Source organism: Nothoprocta perdicaria, unplaced genomic scaffold (genome assembly GCF_003342845.1).
Source record: "Nothoprocta perdicaria isolate Ctin4 unplaced genomic scaffold, notPer1 scaffold_7, whole genome shotgun sequence".
In the NCBI taxonomy this organism is placed as follows: Eukaryota; Metazoa; Chordata; class Aves; order Tinamiformes; family Tinamidae; genus Nothoprocta; species Nothoprocta perdicaria.
Window position 1 is genome coordinate 7,551,432 of NW_020455976.1, and position 26,643 is coordinate 7,578,074.

General features: G+C 38.3%; 1 long non-coding RNA gene across 1 annotated transcript; it reads right to left on the minus strand.

The window, feature by feature from the left end:
- Positions 1-8,703: 8,703 nt before the first annotated feature.
- On the minus strand, positions 8,704-26,632 carry LOC112957160. The gene is made up of 4 exons (XR_003251163.1): positions 26,519-26,632; positions 22,788-22,835; positions 10,148-10,259; positions 8,704-8,852 (listed from the first exon to the last, which is right to left on the minus strand). It is a non-coding gene; the product is annotated as an uncharacterized LOC112957160 (long non-coding RNA).
- Positions 26,633-26,643: the final 11 nt, after the last annotated feature.

Below are 26,643 nucleotides of genomic sequence, written 5' to 3' on the forward strand. Positions count from 1 at the left end.
CAGTGAACATACAAGATGCCTTGAAATTAGAGAGACACAAATGTGYGAAGCTTTGAGGGATACATACTTGCTGGTATCTTTGTCTTCAGGTAAACTGCCAGCCCGGTAGTCTCCACTGGTTCTCWATGTAATATAATCTGAAATGCACACTGCACTACTGCAGAGATGCCAGAGTTAATTTATATGCTTGAATTAAGTGCACTTAGTGCTGGAAATAAATGTGGATTTRCCTTTAAAAGTAACCTAAAGCAGGAGGATAAAGCAAGAATTTTATACTTTTGCAACGAAAGAAAGCTTGACATCTGTCTTGCTTGCTTGCAAGACAGTCATTTCCACAATGCAGCAGGGATAACCTACAAAGCCCTTCTAAAAAGGCCTAAATTAAACTCTCTGCATAAATTCCTTAGTAAAGGCTTCTCACTCTTCCTTTACTGAAATAATTATTTCTGGAGAAAATCCCAGGAGAACAGAAAAATATGGTGTGAACCACTGCTGAAAAGGTGAAAAATACTCAGGCCAAACATATCGAAGGGGTCAAGGACTCAAAAACTCCTTGTATCTACCTCCTTCAAAGCCTAAAGCAGGGAAGGGAAGGGTGTTGTAATCTTGCAGTTACATCAATTTCTGCAACTAGACGTCACCCAGATGATTTTGAAATCRTGCTGGATTCAAACCGTTTAGGACTTTACAGACTTGGACCAACCTTTTCAAGCAAGGCAGCAACCACTTTCCACAGTGACAAAAGTTTCCGAGTGATTGCAACATCTTACTCAAGATACTGTGTACCACACTAATCTACTCAAGAGGCGAGGGGACACAGAAAGCTGTGTAAGGCCAGCATCTGAAAGGAAAGGTTGCAAACTCTTCGGCAAACACAGATGATAAAAGCATTCCTGACAGCTGCTGCTATCCAAGCATTCTGCACCAGCCAAGGACATCTTCAGAATGGCACCGTATCATCTTTAGGAACCCCACTCTCGTTATCTGTTTTGTTTGTGCAGAGCTTGTTTTGTCCCTCAGCTACCCAGCATGACCCTCTTTAAAGCCAATGGAAGAGAAACACACACACAGGCAAGAATAAAATGGGAGTCAATTCCTTACAGAACAGTTGCACGTAGGCTTTGATTTGACAGCCAAGCCTGAATCCAGTAATATTTTTCTGCATAAATATCATGCTGTAGACCTAAGTAGGAACCAAACCCACAATTGCTAATGTGTTGGAAATGGATTTTAAAACAACAAAACAACAAACAAAACTCAAATGCTTCTAAAGATAGTGATGAGAAAATCAAGNAAAAAAAAAAAAAAAAAAAAAAAAAAGATAAAAGCTGAGCTCATTGGTGAAAATGCAAGTCTGTGATCAAGTTCCCGTATTTCACACGGGCAATGCAGGAAGCTGCCCTGCTCAAACCGAAGCCATACCCCTATCCCTGCTTATCCCAAAGCACAAATTTCACAGTAAATCTGTATCCTTTGCTTGCCTTCCTGCTCTCTGCATTCAGTGCTACAAGGAGGTTCTGCCTACAATTCCAATACTGTAAATCTGGAGCAAATACTCTGTTATTCCCAATGTCACAGCAACACAAAACCAGTATTCTAGACAAAGAGCACTGGGGAGAACGACGAATAGCTAAAGCCAAGAGGCTCTACTAAGATGGCAAGACTATATTTTGGATTATCAACATTGTCCCGACAACACAAGGAAAAAAACTCAAGGCAACTTAAGTAGGAGTAATTGGAATAGCCTCTAAACACTGCTAAATTTGAAAATACTCAAAAAAAAAAAAAAAAAAAACAACTTGTCATTGGTGAACAATGCACTATTCATCATCTACTGGAAAACAAGCAAAAGGTTAAGAAGCATGTAAGCACATAGTTAGAAAAATTATGCCTCAAATATAAAGTTATGTTGATGCTCTCATCTGGCAGAGCATGTTTGGTTCATAGTATCCTGAGAACTATATAAGAACCAAGTGGGGCTCAACATGTATGATAAGAGGGATTTAGAGATATTTTTTCYACATGGCAAGAAGTTCAGATTGGGACTGTACAGAGATTACAGAGCTGTAAAACAAAGCTGTGCTGACACACAACTTAACCAGTAAGAGCACTGTAATACACTGCAAACCACAACTTCCTCATAAAAATATTTTGGCTTAATTAAAAACAAATAGTTACAAACAAGCTAGGTAAGCCAAGACGTGCTGCAAGGTTAGCAAAAGGTGAGGCAGAACACTGCCAAAGAGAGGGTGCGAGGGGAGGCAGCTGTCGAAACCGGCACCGCGGCACCAGGCTGCAGCCCAGAGCCCTGCTCTGCGGCCACCAACCCCTCCGTCCAAGGGGAGCCCCTGCTGCATAAACAAAACCACGGCTGATACCATCAATGTCCCCGTTTCCTGAAGATGTCCTCAAGAGTGTACAAGCACTTTTGTGCAGGCAAGAGGTGTTTACACTTGGGCCCAGGCAAATGGCAGCGACCTGCAGCTCCAGCAGCAGCTCCTCTCTGCAGAAAGAGGCTTCTCTGCTCAGAAACGACCAGCAGGCTCTTTGCAGCTTTGGTCATCCTTGAACTCTCCCTAGTCTCCTTGCTTCTATTAGATAGATATTTTGCGTTTCATACCAGGTATTCCATAGATTTAATTTCTTTAAAACTCTTTATATATATATTTGCTATGAAATGCATTAACAATTGGTGTTTACTCAGGGTGACTTTTTTTTTTTTAATTTATTTAGCTGCCCTTTTGGCTTGTTCTTTCATAAATTTACAGCTTATTCAGAAGCATGCTGCTACTTTAATCTCTTGCTGGACCTGCTGTTCTCTTCATGTTACTATGTTATTTGTTAAGCTACATTAAAATGACTTGGAAATTGAGAAACAGGATTAAATCCTTGTTCTTAATCTTTAAGACTGTAACAAAGCCTAATGACAAATTGGAGGGGATTCAGAGGAGAACCAGTAAGGTGCTCAAGGCGGGACGTACTTAATTGCTTCCAGCAGGCCATGGTAACTAAAGTGGGTGTAACTACTGCTGCATAACCTGCRATAAAAAACTGCCTTTTTATAACTTTATGAGACTCGACTCTCCCTTTTATTTAATTTTTGTGTGCCACAACCTTAATGAACCTGTGAGTTGCTTCTATGAAAATGAGCAAGCAATAAAGAGGTTCAGAAGATTCTTAAATATATTCCTAATTTTTTTATCTGTAAGCTTGTTTATCTATAAGGTTTGTTTTTCTGTAAGTGAAAATTCATTTTTCAGAACACAGGAAAGTCTTATTTTCCCTAATTCTACCTAATTTTCTTCCTAACAGATACTTCCCAGCCCTATCCCAAGATGGTTTTCACTGAGAAAACAGGCAACAGTGTCATAGAATAGAATAGAATAGAATAGAATAGAACAGAATAGAATAGAATACTTAAAGTTGGAAGGGATCTCTAGGGATCATCTAGTATCACCTAGAACATGTGGCATAGGCTTATGTCCAAGCACCTGGCACCTGAATCTGCTTACAAAATTTGGTCAGCTACTGTGGTGTCCAGCCAAGGAGCTGAGTTCTTTGGTTAAGGTGACGCTATGGGCATCACAGACACTGGGATATAGGGAAAAGTCTTTGGGAGTGATATAAGCAAAGGCAGGAACATTCCTATTAGTAGATGAAACCAGGGGCCTCAGTCTCCTTACCCCCGAAGCAAACAAAATCATATTAAAATTTTTGGACTTTAACTTTCCACTCAACTGAAAACACTTGGCAGATAACCACTGAAGACTGAGGCCAAAGGAGAACATCTGGAAAGTGAAAAGCAATATATTACTGGATTTATGGCTAAATATCTCAATATAGTATGTTCATAAGGAGTCCTAAAATAGTAGACTAGAATCAAGGGGCATTACAGATGGACAGGAAGTGTCCTGCATTTACAGAATGTGGCTACTTCTTAAGCTGGCTGAAAAGTGCCAAGTTTTTCCGCCCRAATTCCTCACACACCTCCTGTCTGGCAGCGTGGGCGCCATGGGCCGCAACCTCACTCCTGTCTGAGACTGCTTGATGGCTCCAGGGTGACGCTCCTTGTGCGATTCCTGCAAGCTGAGAGTTAACCCCAAGAGACATGAACTGKTCAAGCGGTAGCAACTTGCTCCTGAAACATTTCATTACTGGAGGACCTTTGATTCGTGCCTATCATGTATTTGATAGGATAAAGGACATCACTTGGGAAAGGGAGCAGATGGGAATGGGCTGTGGCYGTTACCTATTCACCCAGCGTCCTCTCAGGAAACACATGGCACAGCTAATAACCCGCTGCCTGCAGAGCAGCGGTCAGTGTTCCCCATAACATATTGCAAATACAGGTGATCTGACAGATGGCAACTGCACAAGATCCTTAATTAAAATCTGCATGTAAAAAAACTCTACAAAACCATAAAGCTGGGATTTTTCTATGGTGCCTAAAGAAAGTTAAGCTTCAAAACCCAATGGGAAAAGAAGGTCAAACATCCCCCATACCTTTGGATGGGCAAACATCCCCCATACAGCCTGTTTGTCTGCCTCAGAAACAGCCTCTTTACTTAGCTGTGTAACAACCAAGGAGGAGGAAGCTGTTCCTGCTTATACAGCTAGTCCCTCTCTCACTGCAACAGCAGCTGTAATGTTGGCTTTGGCCAGAGTGGAAACAAGGAGTTATATTTGGCATCCAGAGATGATCTGCTGTTCACAGGGTCAGGGAGTTTGGAATCCAGAAGCTGTAACTCCCTCAAGTTACTCTCATGCTCTCGGGTTTATTTGAAAGAAGCTTGAGGTTTCCTGTGCATATATTTAACCAGATCCTTGGGAAAATCCTTGTTGTGCTATATTTAGGAGTCAGTGACCATAAATGACAAAAGTTAAAAACTAGGTAAAAGTTAAATCTGTAAACTCAGGCTTCAGACTCGATTATGAGTCTTTTTCTAACAACACACTGCCATCGTGTGGTGCAAATCATCAGCGACATGATGCCAAGCACATACTCTGATGCAAATTCCTGGCATGTTTTCACCAATCTTTTATAGCTTTAATTTCTATTGTTCTAGCAATGCACCGGCTTTCTGTTTCCATTGTATTTACAGAAGTAAAAATTTCTTCATTCAAAAAAAAGAAACAAAGAATACAATTCCCTTTTCAAAGCAGAAAAGCTTAAAAAATGTTCCATAACTTCTCTAAAATAAACTCTATTTTGATTGTTTTGTTTTAATATTGAACTTGTTCCAAGGCAGACCCTGCCAGCCCCTCTTCTCTTCTCTTCTCTTCTCTTCTCTTCTCTTCTCTTCTCTTCTCTTCTCTTCTCTTCTCTTCTCTTCTCTTCTCTTCTCTTCTCTTCTCTTCTCATTAATCCATAAGGAATGAGTCCTTGGAATAACTATATTATAACCCAGATTCATTTGAGACATCCTATGCATATTCATCCACACTGAATTTACCATTTCTGCTTATCACATTGTTCTTATTGGGGGGGGGAAAAAAATCCTTAAACATCCCAAAGGCTGTCTTGGCTCTCCCACGTGTTTAGCTAGAGGTCCCAGAGGGTCCCAGTGGGCCTCTTAAATTGTAGGGGAAAGGAGTCCTAACAATTCTTAGAGCACCCACCAACTGATCTTTCAGCAGCCAGCATGGTGAAACTGCCTAGTTTCCTCCAGACTTTTACAGAAAATATTGATGATGATGATGATGATGATGATAATAATAATAATAATAATAATAATAATAATAATAATAATAATAGTGAGCATAACATTCCCGTGGGGCCAGCTACTTCCTCCTCCTGAAACACACACGCAGAATCCTGGCCAATCCAATACTATGAAGCTGGCAAAGAGTCACTCCCTGTATTTTTTCCTTCTCTGGGATCTTGTTTTCAGTAGCTAATCCTGTTGGTAGAAAACCCAACAGCTTCACAGTGCTAAGTCAATGCTGGTGAGGACACTTAGTGTTACRTCACCTTATCTAGGATGCGGATGCTTCTTTTTCAGAATCTGGCTTWAACCTGGCGAGCTATCAGAGCAACTGCAAAGCGAACAATTCTGACAGGCTCCTTCAAAAAGCTTTYTCCAAATCTTAACCTCAAGGATGTCAGCATCTCCAAGGGACACTGAGCCAACTGCTTTCAAATAAACAACAATCTGCTTGGAGAAGAGGGCATTTAAATCTCACTGCAGTCATTTGCTATCACATGTCCACAGAGGCAAAAAAAGTCTTACTGCAGTCAAAAGTCATTAAAGGACTTACATTATATCCCGGAAGGCAGCAGTAAGTATTTTTGTGATCAAATGCTTACAGAAAACCTGCATGTTCTGCCTTTATATATTCAGCTTCTTTTAAATGTTATAGTCCAGGCATTAGCTGTCATACTGGGAGGACTGATATTTTGGAATATCCCAAAGGTTGTTGAGTACCTTATGCCACGTATAACCTGTTATTTCACTTTACGTTATCTTCTAAGAAAACACAGAATTTACAATAAGTAGGACTATAAGAAAGTCTTTCAAAGGGCCTCATCCTTCTCATCACCTTTCTTTGGCTGTTTCTGCATCACCTTCTGCATGCAATACACGTGGCTGGACGGAGTTTTCCAGAGGAGGGCGTGCTATTGCTTTGGATAATGACCTGGAACACTGGAGCTGAATCCAGTTATCTGCAGGGAGGGGATGGCAGGATCCAGGACACTGCACAGCCGTGGGAGAAGAGCAGTGCACGTACTGCTTGCATGGAACAGCAGGCAGACGATTAGCTGAGCTGAGACACCCTCTATGCACAGCATTTTGGGCAGGTCCGGGTGCTCAGGAGGGTTTCCCTTCAGTGCCCAGCCGAGCATCTCCACCCACCAGCTTTGCCCTTTCGGGTGCTCTGCCTCCGCTCACAGCCTCTTCCTTCCCCGGCTCCCGTCTCGCCCGGCACCACTGATTCACTTGGCAGCCAACTACCTGCTGGTCCCCAAACCTGCCCGAAGAAGCTGACCCAAAGATTTCCTCAGATTTGGGAGCCTTTTATCACTTCAGCCATAAGACAGCAGCGTAAGCTCATTATATGAGCTGCTAAATGTCACTTGCCTCTAAGAATTTAGGCTAATTTACTACAAATCCATGTTTGCTGGGGAACCTGAGCCAAGTTTTACGTGGGAACAGGGAACGGTTCCCATCTCCTTTACTGAAAGGAATATTCAAAATTGGACAGAAGGTAATCATGGCATCACTAAAAACAGCTCTTTTGTAAACAGATAMTGAAATGAAAAAGCAAATGCATCCCCACACTTTATGATCCTTTAAAGATAATCAAACAAAATAAAAATCTTGCCAGAGGATTTGGAACATTTTTTCTAAGAGAAATGCCTGCAGACTCTGCACCTTCTGAAGAAGCTAGAAAATTCACTTTATTAATTCTGTGTCTGAGGAAACCCTTAGTAAATCATCCAAGAAAGAAATCCTCCTGCCAAAGAAAAGTTCTCTTTTAAACCACACATTTTATTGAAGGAGTTGTTTTATCAAGTTCAGCATCTTTGATACAATCAAACAGTATTTTTAAAAGGGAAAAAAACTTGCCATAAAAAAATATTTTACTGCTGGGAAGAACAGTGTTTGTTTGAAATGGAAGAAAACAATTTCAAATCACTCATCAATTAAGATAAAATTTTGCAGGAAGTGTTTCAAGAAAATTATAATCCATATGGACATTTCAATATTTCAAGTATGAACATCATTTGTTATATAACAAATTTGTTATATTATTTGGAGCTCAGTGAATTTTTTTTTTTTTAATTCTATCACATTTTAGTTAACATTTTACTTCATTTAGTATGTATTTTATTTTATGACAGCTTGAGGAATAAGTATTTTCTGGGATAATGTTTACATTCTTTATTACTTCTGCACTGTATTACTGAAGTCAGTGAACACTTCACCATTGCCTCTGAGTACGAATTAAATTTTACAGCTCTAGTCACAAAGAAGGATCTCAGATCRTCTTGATGAAAGACGGGCATTTTGAATGAATTGCTAAACATGAGTTTTGACAACTTCTGGTCAAATGATTAACTTGAGGCAGTTATCAAAAGAGTAGACAGTATCACATTCAGCTGCCCTAGAGATACACAGTTCTGCATTTTCAAGGGTTTTTAAACATGTATTTCCTGTCTTAATCTTTGAAATGTTACTGTGCACTGTTAAATAGTCATGACATCTTCTTCCAGAAGACTTGCATTTCAGCAGTGGGGATACTGATGTCGCGTCTGAAACGCTGTTTGCAAAGTGCATTGGCTTCCCTTCAGACGGAATACACCACGGATTTAAGATGATCGACTTGACTGATATTTCACACGATAGAGCCAGGATATTCTATTTTACGTGGCCAATGAAAAATCATCCTCCTTTCTACAACATTCAGCCGGTTCAGCAATTTTTCTCTCGACGGGAGACAAAATGTTAGGTTACAGAACCCTTAAAAATTCCCTGCTGGATCTCACCGAATCTGCAAGTCCCACCCCGCGGGGAATGCCACTTTCCAGCAGTCCCTGCACATTCCCTGAAAGAGTTCAAATTCCTTACACCAATTGAACGCATTTCTCATCTCATTTGAATGGCAGACTGAATGGAGACACTTGAGAGTTCTTGGTTGCAGACATTCTAATTGATCTCTTGGCTGCAGTATACTGTAATTTGTATGGAAATATGCATTTCTCTGTGGAGGCTGTCCTGCAGTGGACTAAGCATAGTCATGTCACCTAACAAGAGCACTTTATGAACCATAATTTTCTCCGTTCAAATTATATCTCTCAACTTAGGAGGTACATGAAGAACCTTTCCACATGCACACACACAGGAGAGAACCTGTCAAAACACATAGCTTTGATAACATTGACTCAAAACCTGAACACTTAACGAGTTCTTTATGAAATAAAAGAGAAAGAGGCTAAAAATCTTGTTTTCCTAGGCTGGTGTGGTTTCCATACTATCTGTAAAGCAAATTTAGCCATGAAGTTTACAGTGGAAATCTCATTAGGCTGGTAAGTTATGCAGGCAGAAAGAGACTTCTAAGGCTTGTTCTGCAAAAAGGGAGAACTGGCAGCACACAAAGCACTTCCCTTCCCACTGCCTGTGCTGTGGGATCTGGTGAATCCCCAGCTGTGCTATAAAGCAAGACCTGTCAAGTCTCATGCACTGACTCATTCTATTGTATCACACTCCGTCACTGCCARCACTGCACATTTTTACAGGGCAGTGCCACGGCTTCTCTCCCACTTTTGGATCCCACACACGAGACGCAGGTGGTCAGTCTGACGTGTAGTGATTGTCTGACCAGCTGCAGCCACGTGAGGGTCAAGGAGCAGAAGGGAGGTCATGATTCTGCTCTGCAGCTGGGCAGGGTGCTGCTTAGCAGGGCCTGTGCTGAGCAGAGCCCTGCTAAAGGCCTGTTCCCCTCCTAGGACCTGTGCTGCACACCCTCAGCTTGAATACATGCTTGTCACCTAACACTGCACAGAAACATGGAATCATCTCWCATGTCTGAACAACAGGGAATTAAGAAGCCTGTATTATAGGTTTAGCTTTCTTATATATGCAAGAGAAAGCAATAGGATGAGATCCTAGAAATCAGGCTGATATTTCCTCAAAAAGGTGAGGGGTTGACCTCACCCTCTCCCTTAGCCTGTTATTGGTCAGTTTGGCCACAGATAAAAACACCTGGATTCTGGTTTACAATAAGGACAAAAAGGAAGCATCTACAGTGACGGTAACACTTGTGAGCTGAGTCATGCCTACTGTGGAGGGTTTTTTGGCAATCAAAAATYGCATTTTATAAATACATGTTTGCATGCAGTTACTTCAAATGGAAGATGAGGCTTTCATAGCTGAGGTTTGAAATGTCATCKGCACAAAAAAGCACTGTAAACATATCAGCTGCTCACAATGGAAAAGGCCAGTGACTGTCATAAAAGCCTTAAGGCTGCAATTATTTATCAATTCTGATTTTCTAGATTCTTGCATGTTACATTTGCTCTCCATCTTCATTTTTCCCCTTGAATTTCACTGATAGTCATGTTAACACTTTTGGTTATTCTTAACATTTCTTTCTCTTTTCACCACATTTAGAACTACAGTAAAACAGACCAAGAGCTGAGAAATACCTTTGTGCAGAGAGTCTCCACAGGGCCCTGTGGGTTTGTTTTGTTTTGTTTTTACTCCACACTACTGGATGCAGCAGGATTCCACTGATACACATAATCTTTTTGAGGAGTCCTGTAAAATGGCAAATAATACTCACATAAACAAAGGCAGAATAAATTAGCACATTTTTACAATTTTCCTCATAAATATAGCTCCAAAAGGCCAGTAAAATAAGGGTGAGAAAAAAAAATGTACAGCATGTTCCTTTACAAGAGGATCTTACAGTGTATTTGATAAAACTCCCTGTGGCAGAATCTCCATTCACAACCACAATTTGTTTATTACATCTGTTGGAATACAGACACATGTTCTTTAGGGCATTAACTACTTTATCTTTTGCCACATGTGAAAACCATAGTTCTTAAATGGAAGGGGTATTTCTGATCATAAAACCTTGTCTCTGAGTATTCCTATTCCATTGCTTAGGTCTCTGTCAGTCATACACAACTGTATTTATTCCTTATGAGCTGTTTCCTAAAATATCTCCTATGCCAGAAAATCTTATTTGTTCATTTTTTAAAATTTCATCACATTTTGAGATGCAAACACAAAAAAGTAAGGAACAATATGTAGTCCACTCAAATATAATTAACATAAAAAAATGCAATTTTGTATGTGACTGGATAAATCTCAAGCAGACAGCCCTTTTTTTACACAAAATGTAAGTCTTTACAAAATCCATCATTTACAATATTCAGCACTGTCACTGTGCCAGAAATCAAAAATGAAAAAAAAAAAGCAGGATGTTTTAAGAATTCACAGTACTTTTCAAAGACAGGTGGGTACCAATATTCCTTCTCTCTCTTTTTTTTTGAGCAAGAAAACCATATGAGAATTCAGAGAATTCACAAATTGCCACCATGTCTGAGCTTCAAAAGCAGYCTACTGACCATAGAGTTCTGCAGAACAGAATGTGCATCTGCTTTCTCAAGTATTTTTTTCCTTAGATGCAGAAGTTTCAACAACTGCCTTAGGCCTCTATTTCTGATTAAAGCAGAATAAATATTATCTTCCACAGATTTTGTTCATCTTTTCTTATTGTCTATAGTCAAATGAAGGAAAAAATACTCAAATCCCGCTGTACAGACACCAGGTCTGAATCACTTGTTAGCAGTTTCCCCCACAGAACAGTTTTCCTGGCCCTGTGATTTCTTGATTTTAGTTGTTACAGTCAGACACAACATTCCATGTGGTGTGTTTAGAACAACGTAAACACCTTTGCACTTGCTACCACCAGCTACCAACAGCTTTTGCTACTGTTATTTCACTAACCCCTAAGTTCTGTTTTCAGACTCCAAGCTGGTTGTGTTGGTGAACTCTCAGGCTGCACCTAAACCCTGCACTTCAGGGGCTGCAGCAAATGAAACCAGAGAGGAACTAGTTTGGCATAGTGGTTCTACTTAGTTAGAAAACCCCACGGTTAAACCAGCACCACATCGCAACAGCAATAAAAGCTACTTAGCCTTACTTTGCTTCTGAATTTTCCAGTTTATTTTTAAAGAGCAGATAATCCCMATTACCTTCCCATCATAACAAAGGATTCAGGGATTACATTTCTGCCTTGACAACTTATAATTTATGTTGTTTGGCTATACAGATATTCACTTGGGTAAAAAGTTTTATTCTTGAAATCTAGTTTTATTTCAGCATTTATTTGGTTGCATTCTGCTCTTGAATGCAAAACAACTGGACAAGAGGAAAAAAAGGAGGGGGAAGATGCTCCAACAGCCAAGATTAACCAGAGGAAGAGGCTGTAAACGTCTCCTCGTGGCAGGTTTGCAGCTTCACGTTCTGTTGCTGTTGATCCCTTAACAACATCTAGAAGTAGACAGAGGGCAGGGAAATGAAAAGCAAAAATGCACAGGTGGCTCTTTATTTAGCTTTGCCTCTAGCCTCCTCTTATTGTTTTCCCCCACTCTGCCAAAATAAGGAAAGAAAAGCCACATCGGATGACTCAAATTTAGACTTATTTCCATTTAAAAAGAAGATTCACTTTTTTTATTTTTACTTTTTTTTTTTATTTTAATACTGTAAAGAGTGAATACTCAACCAACCAACTGTGTTTAGGTTACCCTGAGTGTTTSAGAGAGAAATTTGTTAAAGATACAAAATAACATAACAGACAATGGAAACGCCTGCTCCCCAGCCATTTCTGCTGAAAGCTACTTTGTGTATGTTCCTATGCAACAAAAATTAAGTTTATGTGTAGGTGTTCCATGTTTTTACAAACTCTACGCTCCTTAGTTGTTATAAGATTAAAACAATTTTCTCCCTCAGTAAATGCTTCCCTTGAAAACCACTGGAAGCACATAATTCATCTGTCCATTTATAGCTTCTATTTTCTTCTAGGCATTGAGAAACTGCTGATTGTGATTGTTGTTTTCCCTTTTAAGAAGCCAATGTTGAACAAGTGACAGATAAGACAATTTAATGTTTCAGTGATCACACAGATCAATTTTTCATTTATTCTGAAGTTTAAAAGAAAAAATAGATAGGCAACCAATGTACGATAGCAGGGATTTTGTTTAGTAAATTATTCTTCTATACTCAGAAAATTTAACAGTCACACTCATTAAACCTGCAGGGAGTTTTAAGGTAGCTTTAGTTCTAATATTTTTCAAAAAATGCATTCAAAGATTTTTCCCCTGAATCATTTTCTTCTCTATGGAATCTATCAGAAAGGTTTGGAGATACAGTACTAGTCTTTAGCTGTAAATAATAGAAGAAAGAAGAAAGAAAAGAAACATATTACTAAAAACCACAGAAGATCTCAATAAAAAGATAGCAAAGTGAAAAGGGAACATTGTGTAGTTTTTGTGTTGGGTACAAAAATAGAAAAGCTACCCACATTTGGGAAGGTGCCCATACGGAGCTGGACAACTGACCAGCTTTTCCATCTACTGCTTTTCTTCCTATTTGTTTCCTCTGTAGCTACTCTGCACACAAGAGATTCTCCTGCAGAAGGGAGAGGCCTAAGGTATCTGGCAGGGGTGTGCTCAGGAAGATGAAGGACTAAACACACCCAGGTCAGAGTCTCCCTCTCTCCATTTATTTCCAAGGAAACTAAATTTAAATGTCCTGACTGTTCACGACAGTACCTAATTCTGTCAGCAAATAAGGGGGCACTCACAATGCCAGCAGTAAGTTCTAGTATCATTAAGTTTCMGTGTTATCAATCCACTGAATACATGCAAGAAAATTAAAACTTACCCCAGAAGTAATTGTACAGAAGCCCTAGAAATACTTTTTTGTTATATGTACAGTTATTATTATCTTTATAATTTTAAGCAGTTAGGAATCACTAATAAATAAATAAATACATATACACATAGATAAAGATTCAGAAACAATTACAAGAGGTCAGTCTAGAAAAAAAAAAAGGCCCATTCCCTTTTTTATTTTTACTCCTTTCAAATATAACAAGAATTCTACCCCATATAGCAAGAAATTCCGATTTTGGTTCTTTTACTTCACTCCCATTATGAGTCTTTTGACCAAATACTGCTCATTTTGCTGATGTGCAGTAGAACTAATTACAAGATTTTTCATTGGGTTAACTGCTAGTGTCCTGTCTAAAAACAATCTTAAATCATATTTAATAAACTTAAAACATATTAATGAGTATGTTTCTGTGTAAGCTTTTCCACTAAAACATAATTACACCACTGCCAATAACCAATTAATAACTTTTGGCTCTGGTAAATACTAAAAAGCAGAGTTTATTGCCTCCTATGCCACTCCTGACCACATTATCACTAATCAATTGCTACCAAAGTTAAATAATTTTAGCAGATACTAATCATATTGGACCTTGGTCTATTGTTTTCAGGTGGAATATGCTCTTTCCTCAACAACCCACCCCTAAAGTTTACATGAAGCTTAATAGAGCACTCTTGCTTTTTATTCTTATCCTCCCAGATACTCAAGATTAGGGTAGGAATATTATAGACTGATTATTACAGATTTTCCCCTATTAGGTTCCTTTTTTCAATACAATGGATGGTTTTGTGGGCTTGAAAGGTTTCAGCCTGCTTCATGTGGGCACTGAGACTTCAACATATGGCCAAATTCAGAGAAGGCAAAGCATTCTGTATAAATGTGAAATTWAGTCATCTACAGTTGCAAATTAGAGTCTGTCATGGTGCATAAACATAGTTGAAGTGAAGGAATGCAAAACCACAGATCATACAACTGTTTTAATTCTTTGCAAACTCTTCTCAACAATTAGACTATGACCTAGCCATACCTTTTAAGGATCTCTTTACAAAGCCAGCTCTAGACTCAGCTGTCAATATAATTGTTTCAGTATTAACAGGTACTTCATTAGTGCCTGCTTTTTACGAGCACATGGTTAGTATGTAAAATGAGATTCAGAATCTGGCCCCAAAACAGACCTGCAGATGAGCAAAGACCTTTTGGGACAGAAACAATCTGACTTTGCCACAACATCAGACTTACAGAGGCAAGGAGAATTCCAGAAGTTTAACTCCATGACAGTTTATATCTGACCTATCCCAACAGCATGTCATCTGCCTAAGTGTTTTATGAAGCCATTGCGCATGGTGATGGAATGAAGTACCAAGGAGAAACAAGCTGATAAATTGGTTTGACTAATCATTAAAACCCACCCAGTAGGATCATTTTATCTGATCTCRTTTACGTCATTCCCTGAAGCTGCCACAAGAGCTCAGGGACAGGTTCATCTTCCACTTACATCACAAGGACCAAGCAGATGTTTATCCGCTGTTTAGCCGATGATGTTTGTCTGAACTGGTACCTGAGCATTCTTGCATTGGTKTGTAGTTATTCCCTGTCATTTTAAAGCTTCCATCTGGAGGACACAAGTGTGTTCTGCTTGTGACTTCTTCAGATCTCATAATACTGTATTTAGCTTCAACAAATGGACTCTACTGATCTGAGATAGAAATGAAAAACTGAAAAAAAAAGAAATATATATAGAGGATCATTAAGGCCTCGGATCATTGCTAACTGCAGGTCAGTGGGTCTATCGCCACTGGCTTCACGGGTCATTGCCCAGGCCACACAGTTTGTTCCTGCCCTAAACTGCAAAAAAATAATTAAGAAAGCTCTGTTAAGTGGGTGACTGGCACCACCTTCCTCTAAAGTGCAAGCTGGTGGGTGCAGGAAGGATTGCTAACACGCACTGTACCATCAAGGTGATGACTGTTCCTAACAGACAGTTATGGTCTAAAATGAGCAACTCTTGAGATTTATCTTGTGGAGGGAAGAAACCACAATTGCCCTAAAGTGTAAAGACTTCTGCAAAGGACCAGAATTTTCCCAAATTGTGCATGACTTTTCTTTATGTTTTTGGTTAGACTGAGTAATGCATATATAACAACTTTGTTCCAAATTCATATGCAAAACACTCATTAAAGGGGTTTATTTTCCTATGTGTAAAGAGGGAAAAAAAAAAAAAAAAAAAAAAAAACAGGGAAAATAAATCACCACAATCAGCAATAAATAATGAAAGGGCCTCCCAAAATAACATGCACATTAAGAAATTACAGTCACAAAGCCAGAAGACAATTTCACAATGTGACTATTCAGGTTGGGCAGTGCAGTTCATGCTCTGGAAGAAAAAAAATGATGGAAAAACATTTTTGARTTTAATAAATTAAGAATAAATTCAGAGGAAAGCCTCATTCTTTTTGCTTTAACGCTTTAACACCTTGCAAGTTAACACTGCATGTTTGTTGCATATGGTTGTTCAGCRGCTGATTTGTAGAATTATCTGGAGAAAGATTTTTTGAGTGCAACAAAAAGCAATCAACTCCTCAGACACACGTGCATTTCTGAAACCTGCTGAGGAGATGCATATATTATGACAGTAGACAGCAAGACCCACTGCATATGAAGACAGTGCACAGCATGCAGAAAATAAGAGTTTAAATTTGGTATTATCAGGCCAGTAATTGCCCTTTCTGATATTAGCAGGGCCCATTTGCATCACTGCAATGCTCCCACTGGAACTACTGGGCARGAAGTCTGTAACTGTCACCGCAACCAACAGAAACAGTCTGTTCTACTGAAACAAGCCTAGAGCCAGGAATGTAGAAATACCAACCATTCTGCTTCACATTCCGGGACTTAGAAATGTAGCGATATAATTTGAACATATTTAATTTAAAAAATAGTAATCTCACCCARTTTGGAATATCTTGCTACCACAAGAGTAGGGGTCCTCACTGAAAACAGAATATTTAACAAAATGCTGGAATGGAATTGCAGTTCAAATGTTCCAATTCTCATAAAGTGCAAATGCTTCAGAGCTGCCATTTGCCATTTCCCACTGTGCTACAGCTAGATTTTTTTCTGAATTCAATGAAACATTTTTTTTTTCCTCCAGAGATTAATTTCTTTGAGAGGTCTTTTGGATCGAGGATTAGAGAGGAAAGGAAAAAAAAAAAAAATAACATGGACATGATTAGCAAGAAGTGTTCAGCTGTTTATTATCTTTTTTTTTAAAAAAAAAAGCTATCATTGTGATGTAATTTTCTTCATTTTATGTCTTAACCATTATTGTATGTTAACCAGATGCCTATTACCCAAMTGCTACTTTTTAACCTTAGCATCAGTTTCACTTTAACAGTGACCAAAGCAATCCCTGCACATAGTGAAATTCAGATTATCTATACAAACGGGGAACAGTTTAATTCTTCTGTTCACAACAAGACTTTAGAGTTTTCAGTATAAGATCTGTAAAGTAGAATCAGGATAAAAAAAAAMCTAAGTTATTCAAATTTTGCATTATTTTGTGCATTTACTTAGTATTTTATCAGTGGTCAGCAACATGTTTACATTTAGAAACAAAGGATTACTTTTTCACACAACAAACACACATACTCCATTTGAAGTTAAAGTGATATTGATTGATTAAGCAAGTCAAGATGCAATCCATTAAAAAAAAAAAAAAAAAAAAAAAGCCTTTTCTTCAATACATCCACGGTCTAATTTTATGCTAGTCAGATGTCAAGGCACCTAAGACTGGCTAACCATCAATCAGATACATATGGCCACACATGGAGATGGCCCATGTGCCACAAAGAAAAACAAATTTTTAAACATGTTCTAGATTTTATTTGCGAGTGTGGCAACTTTTTACATTTCTCAGGGTTATTCAAGGATGCTTTGATATAAGTATTTAATATGCATTACAGAACAGAGTTTCCACAGAGAAAGACAAAGGATTTTACATTAGGAAGCATCTGAACTTATTACTTCTTATCTCTTTTTATATTTGGGCTGCTCAATGCTGGGTTTGTGGAATCAATGCTTTTTCTGCCCCAGTGCCTAAGGTTTATTTGGAGAGGGGAGGGAGAAGGCCTGCTAATGATCTTCCTGAGATAAATGAAATTGCTGATTTAGTCAAGCTCATTCTTGACCTTGACACAGGACGGGACAGGCAAAGGGAAGAGCTCAAAATACAGCAAATGAAAGAAGAAGATCAAACGAATGCTCAGGTCTGGCCAAGACCCCCCTACATTCAGCTAACACCTGGCTGAGCTAGAAAACATGACCAGTCCAACCTTCCTGTTGGAGCCAATTGAAGCTGTCAGCTCCCAGCTTGTCACCCACTGCATCAGGAGGCCCCTGGGCTGCCACAAGAGCCCTAATTAGGCAGAAATGGCACTTCGGCAACTGACCCGCCAGGACCTTTGGCAAAGCATTTAACATCATTAGTTAACATTTTTATTAAAAAAAGTGTGAATGTAAATGAACAGCCAATGCATTTCAATAGGGTTTGTCGGTGGCATCACATGCCCCCCCACTCTCCTAACCACACACACACTTTTTTGCATGAATAGTTCACTTGTTTTCCCTAAAGGGGGATGGGGACATTGCGAATGTTTTTCCAAGAGAACTAGACGTGTTCAAAGCAGAAGCAAGGTCTTAAACAATCAGTAACAAACTCCTGCCTTTTGGGGAGCGTGTCGGGCACTGAATGAGCAGAACCAAACACGGTTGTACCTGCGATGTGCCCCGGGGGACATCTGGAAGGGGCAGCACATAGAACTCCCCACTCAATAACGACAGATCCCAATCACAAGGAAATAGGATCAYTTTAAGTGCATGCCTTCTATATTCTTGCAACAAAAGAGTAAGTACCTAATGCAGTAAGTCTGCAACCTATCAAATGCTACAGAAATGCAGAAAGATGCATGCCTAGAAACATAYATTCTTCTGTTTCTCTATTGCTTCTTGAAGTCGTTGCATACYATTTTTAATAGAAAATCATCAAAATATACTACTCAGGGATACTACTAAATCTACTTTAAAAAACCCACAATTTCTCTTTGAAACATTATTTATACTTGCAGACAAGTATTCAGCCTTGAGACAGTGTATTAATACTATTTTTTTTCCTAAGAGTTCTTTAGCTGAAGAGTTTCCATATTCCAGCAATCCTGACCGATCTCCAAAAATCTGTGTCAGGAATAAAGAACCATAAGAAAAAGAAATAATYAAAAACACACATTTTGATAAAGAGTTGGAAAGAGGTTGGAAGGATGTCCAGTTCCCAAGTATTTTATTTCTTTCTTCCAGTGCACACTCCTTTTATTTCCCTCCAGTCCATTAGCTCTTTCTTGCTCCCATATGAATCATAAAATATAGCACTGCAGATGTTCCCTTGTCCAGATAAGGGCTGTGTTACATTAAATTTTGGATTTTTTTCCTCTCACTCTGTAATASCCAGGTTACTGGCAAGTCCTGCCTTTCCACCAAAGAAAAGATTTTCTCATCCGTTAAGAACTCATCCCATTGCAGCTGCATTGACCATCACTTATGCATTCCAAAATAAAGCAGAAAAGTGACAGAAGATTAAATTTTATCTTCCAGGCAAGGTACTCATGATGAAGATGCTGGAGATTTGAGTTCATCAGGCTTCCTCCRCAAGCAAAGACAAGGCACCTTCTCAGTTACCTTCCTCAGTCCCACATATGAAAAATCAAAATAATAGGATTGTCATTTTCTCAAACATATGCATATCTGGACGTTCTGCTCCCTGACTGTTCTGAAGCCACAGAATCCCTGCATCAGGAAAGGGGCTTGGTTAGGCCCCCTCTATATCCAGTTTGTTACCTAAGCAARCTGCACCCTCAGCCCTGACGTGACTAGTGCCTTAAGTTTATCTCCTGACACAGCAAAACAGAARACTGTCTTCAAAGTACATCAGACAACTTTCCCATCTCTGGCACTAAGATGCACCAAGACTTGTACGCACAAAGCCAGAATACAGCAGAGGACACTTATACCCAGCAGTGTAGTGCAGTAGTGCAACCATTAATACTGCTTGGTTTCTTTCCAGRAAAGGTTCTCTGATCTTTTGTTTGTGCTATGCCTAGCCGAGAAAGGTCTGTACTAGAAAGATACACAGCAAAGAGGTTTATACAACGAAGATAAGAAAAGTAATGTTTTACAGGTAGGAGGTATACAGGAATATGTTCCCATACCTGCCCAATTCATGGTTAAAAGTCTCTCTTTTGTAAATGCTTTGGGATSGACACATTTTGTCATGTAAATTCTTACTGCATGTGTAGGTACAAAGCAAGTGCAATCATCCTCTCTTCAAATATCTGTAGTCTTCAAGGCCACTCTAGAAACATTAAAACAATATAGATGTCTAAATATAGATTTCTAAAGTACACAAGCAAGTCCCTTGCTAGAAATCCCTGTATGTATCCTGGCTTGACCTCTCACTAACCTGCCATATCAATCAAGCAGCAAATTTCAGTCAGTATTCAAATCATGGGTAAACACTAATTTAATGAAAACAAATTYCATATCTTCCTTTCTAGATCAGATATATCAAGAGAGAAATATTAAAATTTCTTGCTGACAAAATCAAAAGCGACGGTTACTTGTCTATCCTAATGATGCAGCTACATTTAAAGCCTGTTAGGCATAAAGAATAAAGATTACTTAGGAACTGCCCAAAAAAGCTGAACCATGCAGGGCCTAGAGAGATGATAACAGGAAGGTGTCTGTACCTTGCCCCTTTCCACTTCATATGCCTATTTCCCCTGAAGTTCTTCAGTACAGCTTCCCCTCTCCCACCAGGAACTAGAGGGGTAGGAGAAGGAAAGGAGAAGTGAGAGGAGAAGGAAAGCCTTTATTGAAAGGCTCGTGCTTCCCTTCCTGATTTTGGCCAATTTTCTGCAGGTTATTAAGTTGCTTCTGCAGGAAGCAACTCCACCRCTTTGTCTTAGAGACTAACTTCACTGTCTACTGTTGTGAGACCTGCAGCACAGGCCCCAGATGAGTCTCCTTTTCTCTAGCTGTTTCTCCCTCTGCTTCTCCTTGTCTTTCTGTAATGATTTAGCTTGATCGTATTGGTCCCTTTATAGCAAGGATTGCTCTAAGGATCAGATAACATAATTGCCTACAGAATTCTGCTCGGCAACAACTATTACTGCCATGGCTGAAAATGTCAGAGCAATTGAAAAAAGCTCTTGGTGAAGTTCAAGAAATAAGGAGGCAAAAAAGCAGCAGCTCCTAGATATGGGTGTATCAGTGCTTATATAGCAAGTTTGCTATGGCCACACTCCTGGAGTAAGATCTTGCTTTCTGTATGCTACTTTGGCATATTTACCATTTGCAAAACTTTTTTAAAGAAGATGTTTAAACAAGACTGTGTTTTTTGCAGCTCAAAACAGTAGTTTCATGAAGTGATAGCTTATCTGAAATGCTGTACCAAACTCCACCTGAATAAARCAGGTATCAAAGTATTAATTATCTGGCATGGTCTTATTTGAAAAGATTTTATGCATCTCTGATAAATATAATTCCAAATATTTGTTASTAATCTTGGCCTGGTCACTACATATTAATAGCCAGCAATGAATCCATCTTCTTTCTTTGCTTTCTGAACAGAGTGATTATTACGATGGGTATTTGGACACACTAGGTTTGCGGATTGCTTTCTGGCTGAACCTTGACAGGTTTTCCCTACCGTCATTTTCATGTACATTCCACAAAACGTACCAGTGAACGTACGTTTCTCCAGTTCTAGAGGGTTGTCTATCAAACCACGCTTTACATCAATGCCTCTTCTTATGTTGCTCTCAGTAGCACTTTGCAAGAAATAAAGACTATAAGACAGCAGTCCTAGATCACAGTTAAAGGTACATGGCATTCAGTGAAATACACAGAGTCTGCAATGTTTTCAGTGGATTTATATTTACTCATTTTTTAAAAACATATTTAGAAATTCCATCAGAGATTTAGAGCCTGATCCTGAATTTTGTTCTGAAGCATAATCCCAACTATGTTCCACTGAATAGTCTTTCTTTCTTATTTCAGTAAGTCATCTTTTTTCCTTCTAGGAATCTGAAATACTGATTTGATATTAATAGCRTTTTCTTCTAACAGTCATGACGTCAATAAGTAAAATTAACTTATTTATTGTAGCTTTAATCATTATGCAGAACTAACAATATCTTGAAAAAAAAAAGTCTTCTTTTAGAAGTAAAAAATCCTACAGTTGCCTATCTGATTCTTGAAAATTGGTTACCTGTGTTTAAAGGAGCAAATGAAGTCTGCAAAAAAAAAAAAATCGAAGCACCCTTCGGGCTATTTACAATTTCTCAAATATTAACATCTTTTCCAAAAGCCTGCAAACCCACACCAAATTTATGTTCCCAGACCTCTGTAATTTCAAGCCCTTTTGTAAGACTTACAGGTCTTAGTTTTAGTTGAAGTCAAAGACGTTCAAGCCCACTCAAGATCTGTCACTTTGAGACAAGTGACACAACTAACTTTTAATATATTCCCATTACCATGTAGAATTCACAAAAATAGCATCTTGAGGATAAATATATCCCTTTCAAACAGTACTGTTGCTCAATATTTTTCCTTTAAAATGAGGTATATGGATTTGCTTCAAAAATGTATATAAAAAAAATAGAATATATAGGAGCAACGTCTCCATTTATTTTTTTTTCAGTTTTGAACTGACAACAATTAATAAAGACAACAGAAAAACAGAGACTGGAAAAAAGAGAAATTTTAGCTTCATTTACCCTGCATATCCTAAGCCTCAGAGAAATTATTGCTTTTGTATAGCAATAAATAGGATCAAAATAACTGTAAATACCCACCACTTTCATATGCTATCTGAAAACTGTGTTTCTTGTGAAGAAGCAGTGACAATAGGAAGCAAGCTTGTTGAAAATTAAGGAGCTTTTGTATTAAATAAATTTAAATTAAACACAGAAAAAAAAAAGTCAGTTATAAACTCATATGATCCTATGTGCTTATCCCAGAATGATAGTCAGGCTTTTGCTCCAGATGGTGCAATAGTGTTTGTGACATCCACTTTGAACTGCAATCTAGTTATGTGCCAAGTAGGAGAGTCCATTATTCACAGCATCAATGCTAGGGAAAGAAGGTTAAAAGTTCAAGACATGCCCCAAGTGATTAGGGTTGTAAAAATYAGGAGATATACCATGGGAAAAAAATGCCATTCTTCATTTTCTTCCATTTCCAATCTGTCCCCAGAACTATGTTTAAGGAAAATAAAAACAAAACACAGAGAGCAGGGAAAGCTCCAATTCGGTATAGTCACAGAAAAATTACCTTATTATTTGAGTTCTCTAAATTCTTCTGCTACCGCCTTCAATTTTCCTAGAAAGAAGCAGAATATCTTTTCTTAAAGAAGTGTCAGATAGCTACAAGATTTCAGAACTAACACTTTTACTCACTTACTGTGATATTCATTTCAACTGGAAGCTACTTGTAAGCAATTGATTTCTTTCTTTTTTTCTTTTCTTTTTTTTTTTTTTTTTAAAGTGTACTGCATGTATCCCCAGTTCATCTGGGCTTCCCTGATTGGTCACGTAAGCCTTTGATCTGAAAACCTGTTACATATAAACCTACAGATCGCTTCCGATCATCCCTGAAATTTCTGTACGTCAGTCTGCAAGTGCTGCTTCTCAGGTAGCTCGGCAAAGGAGCTATTATAATTTTCTGTATAAAAATAATTTCTTTTTTCTAAGGTAATATGTAATATTTAAGGGATTGTTAAACCAAGATAAAAGGAAAGAAGACTCAAAGAGTGAAGCCAAAAAAAATCTGATAAAAAAATCAAATCAAAAAAAATCAAAAATCAAAATTCTTCAGTGAGAGTAATGAAACAGAACTAAATAACCATGATTTATGTTAAAAAAACTGCTTAAGAAGTAATTATCGAGTCTCAAAATTAAAAATTTCAGCATCTGTTCCCTCTTTCTAACATCATGTTCACCACTTAATTTGAGTACTATGTTTTAAAAATTACAAACACACCTTGCCATATCATCTCTGAAACTATGTCAGTGTCTTGTATACTAAGTATCACCAAGTGATACATAATCATGTGTTTTTATTTTCTTATATTGGAAAATATTTGACACTAATTTCACAAGGCCACCCAACATTCACACTCAGTCTATATTCATAAGTGCATTAAAATTTCAGAGTAAGATATTAACAAAAGTCGCTATAATCCATCATGGCAATGAATCCTACAATAGGTTGCCTTCAATAAGATCTTCATAAAAGTTACTTCAAAACACATGCACAAAGGAATCATACAGGAAATTCTTGATATGCTAAAGTGAAACTACTACACCACTCATTAATAATCTTTGTACAACACTAGAAAAACACGTAGATTAAAGAAATTTGAGGACAACCTATTATAAACTCAAAAATCAGCTCAAAAATTAGATTATCAGTATTCCAAACATACTTATTGTTACGTTTGGTAACATTCCAAATAACCTCCAGGATGAGAATGATAATGATAGTCTATTGGCATTCATATATTAGTTCTCCTGCCTCTGGAAAAGCCTAGGTTCATCCTCACACAACTGCAGCTGAACTGACCCATAGTAACCAATGCTCAAACTCATAAAGAAATTAGCACTAAAAAAAACATTCAACTTGAAATAACCATTGGAGAAAAGAATAAAAACCATAAATTGTTACCATCAATTTCTATTGATTTCTATTTTGGAGACTTTTCATATAGTCTCAGAGATTAATCTAAAATTTTATGTCCAGCTGTGCCCTATGACCAAAGTTTTTGTTTTATCTTGTACATAAAGCTACATTGAACTTTGTTAAAGTTTGTCCTTCACAGAGTACAATAAAAAATACATTTTTTATTTAAAAATAAAAACAAAACAAAAACACTAGAAAAATCTTGATATCTTTCTTATTCAAGAAGCTAGAGTGCCTCAAGAACAGTAATATTCTTGAATATGATTAGTTGCACTACCAAGTTAGACGGCTAATCCTAATTTTACTGGAAAACTGATGCAGCTTTTATATTCTCAGACTTGACTGCAAAGAAGACGCTGTTAGTAGAATGAGCACACAGTGCTCATCTGTGAAATCCTACAACACAGATGGCAGCAAGACCATGATCCTCATTGATTTAAAGAGGCAAATTTATTACCATATTTTAGAATGGCAAAAAGGAAGCCCTTTAGGCAGCACTTATTAAGCATGGCACATTACCTCTGCTTTTAGAGTAGCCCCAAATTATGGTGACTAGCACCACACAGATAACTCACTTAAGATAAAACTCTGGGGGGCAAGAATTTGCATATAAATTGTGACCAGCTATTCCTCCTTAGAATTATGTTTATAGCAAAGGCAAAAAGATGCTAAACATTTATGTACAGCTGGCCTAAAAAGAAACACAAGAATGATGTTGCTATCTACCCAAAATATTGCATGATTTAAAATACTTCTGTATTTTAATAATCGGCTGATTATCAAAAGATATCAAAGCATAGTGTTACCGGACAAGCGAGAGCCAATAGCCTAGCCTACAGTATTTGAGTTTGTGTACCTTTTAAAATTACACCTAAAACTTGCATAACTGAGTCAACTTCACTATTTAAAASCAAAAAAACAACTGCTGCAAAACACCATTTGTACCTGTCCCTTTCTCAAAGGGCAGATTCACATCATACACTTTTTCCTCACTGATTCCTTGGGACTTGCTGCATATGTTCTGATTAGCACGTTTTTAATTACACTTTAGCCTGTTAGCACTGTGGGGCCAATAAAACTAAGAGAAATAGAACTAAATTCTTTTCATTCAACACAACTGTTAACTAGATTCCAATTAATTACACCTACACAAGCCTAATGGAGATAATGGGGTTGCAGAAAGTTCACCCATAGTATGAAATGGCTCACAGAACCCTAACCTTAATCAGTTAACTACTTCATAATAGGTAAGATCACAGGATAAGTCATCCTCTTTCTACATGCTTACAATTACTATTACTGTTAATGGAGATTACATGGCTATACCAGTAATTCACCTAACCCTCCTTTGATCACAAGCCAAAAATGATAAATATTTAAAAGGAATTCCTAACATTTCTACTGGTATTTCAAAAGGGGAGGGAGGGGGGCAAAGGGGACCTTTAATTTTCCTTGCAGAATTTTATTAAAATTTCATGCTCTGGGCCAAACGTCAATTTTCTTTCATCATGCTGACTCTGCAAACTTCCTCCTGAGGAGAAAAAGACCCATAGAAGCAGCATCCCACCTCATGAAACCGCCTTGAACCAGGAAAATTTAACTGGATTTTCTCTTTTCACTTTTTCCCCCATTAAAAAAAAAAAANAAAAAAAAAAAAAAAAAAAGAAAAAAAAAAAGAAAAAAAAGGAATGGGTAGTGTCAGTTCAGAAACTTCTTCAGGGACGACTATAAGAGGCAGGTTCAACTCTCCTGAGAGGCACCACACCATTTCTAAAGGATGTGAAAGGAAAAGAAAACGATTCAGCAGGGATTTTTCTTCATTATCACCCAGCCCGGAGAAGCGAGCACACAACGCGCAGGGGCTGCTCGTATTGATTTGCGAGCCAGGCAAGCGTGCAGCTAACAGCTTTTTAAGTATCTCCATTTTCAGTTACTTCAACAAAATTACCAATGAACGGTGTAACAAAGTGAAAGTTTTTGTAGGAAATTGCAGACTAAAAAAACGATCATTTGGGTTGTGAAGCGCTTCTTTTCATTGAAAACAGAAGCCTTTTAAATGCTGAAGCAGAACTATCGGCTACGTCTCTGGGGCGTTTTGTAGCTTTATCCTCACTGGGCGCTTTGCAAATAGTAATCTCTTTTTTTTCAGGACGATCATCTTGCACAGCTTTGGTGCTCAGAGACTTTTGGCAGTCCAGAGTGTCTGCTTTGGGCATTCTCGCTTGGAATGACCATAGCCAGCCTCTGAAGGAAGAGCAGAGGCTACGTGTATGAAATAAACACACAGAAAACAAGGAAAAAACAATAAATAAAAACAAAACTACCGTTTCAGCGCAAACAAAGCAGCAGGTAACAGTCGCTGCCGGCGGGTAACGGCCGCCGCTGGAGCGGGTAAACGGTCGTAACTTGCAAGTAACGGTCGCCTCCCGTGAATAACGGCCATGGGGCG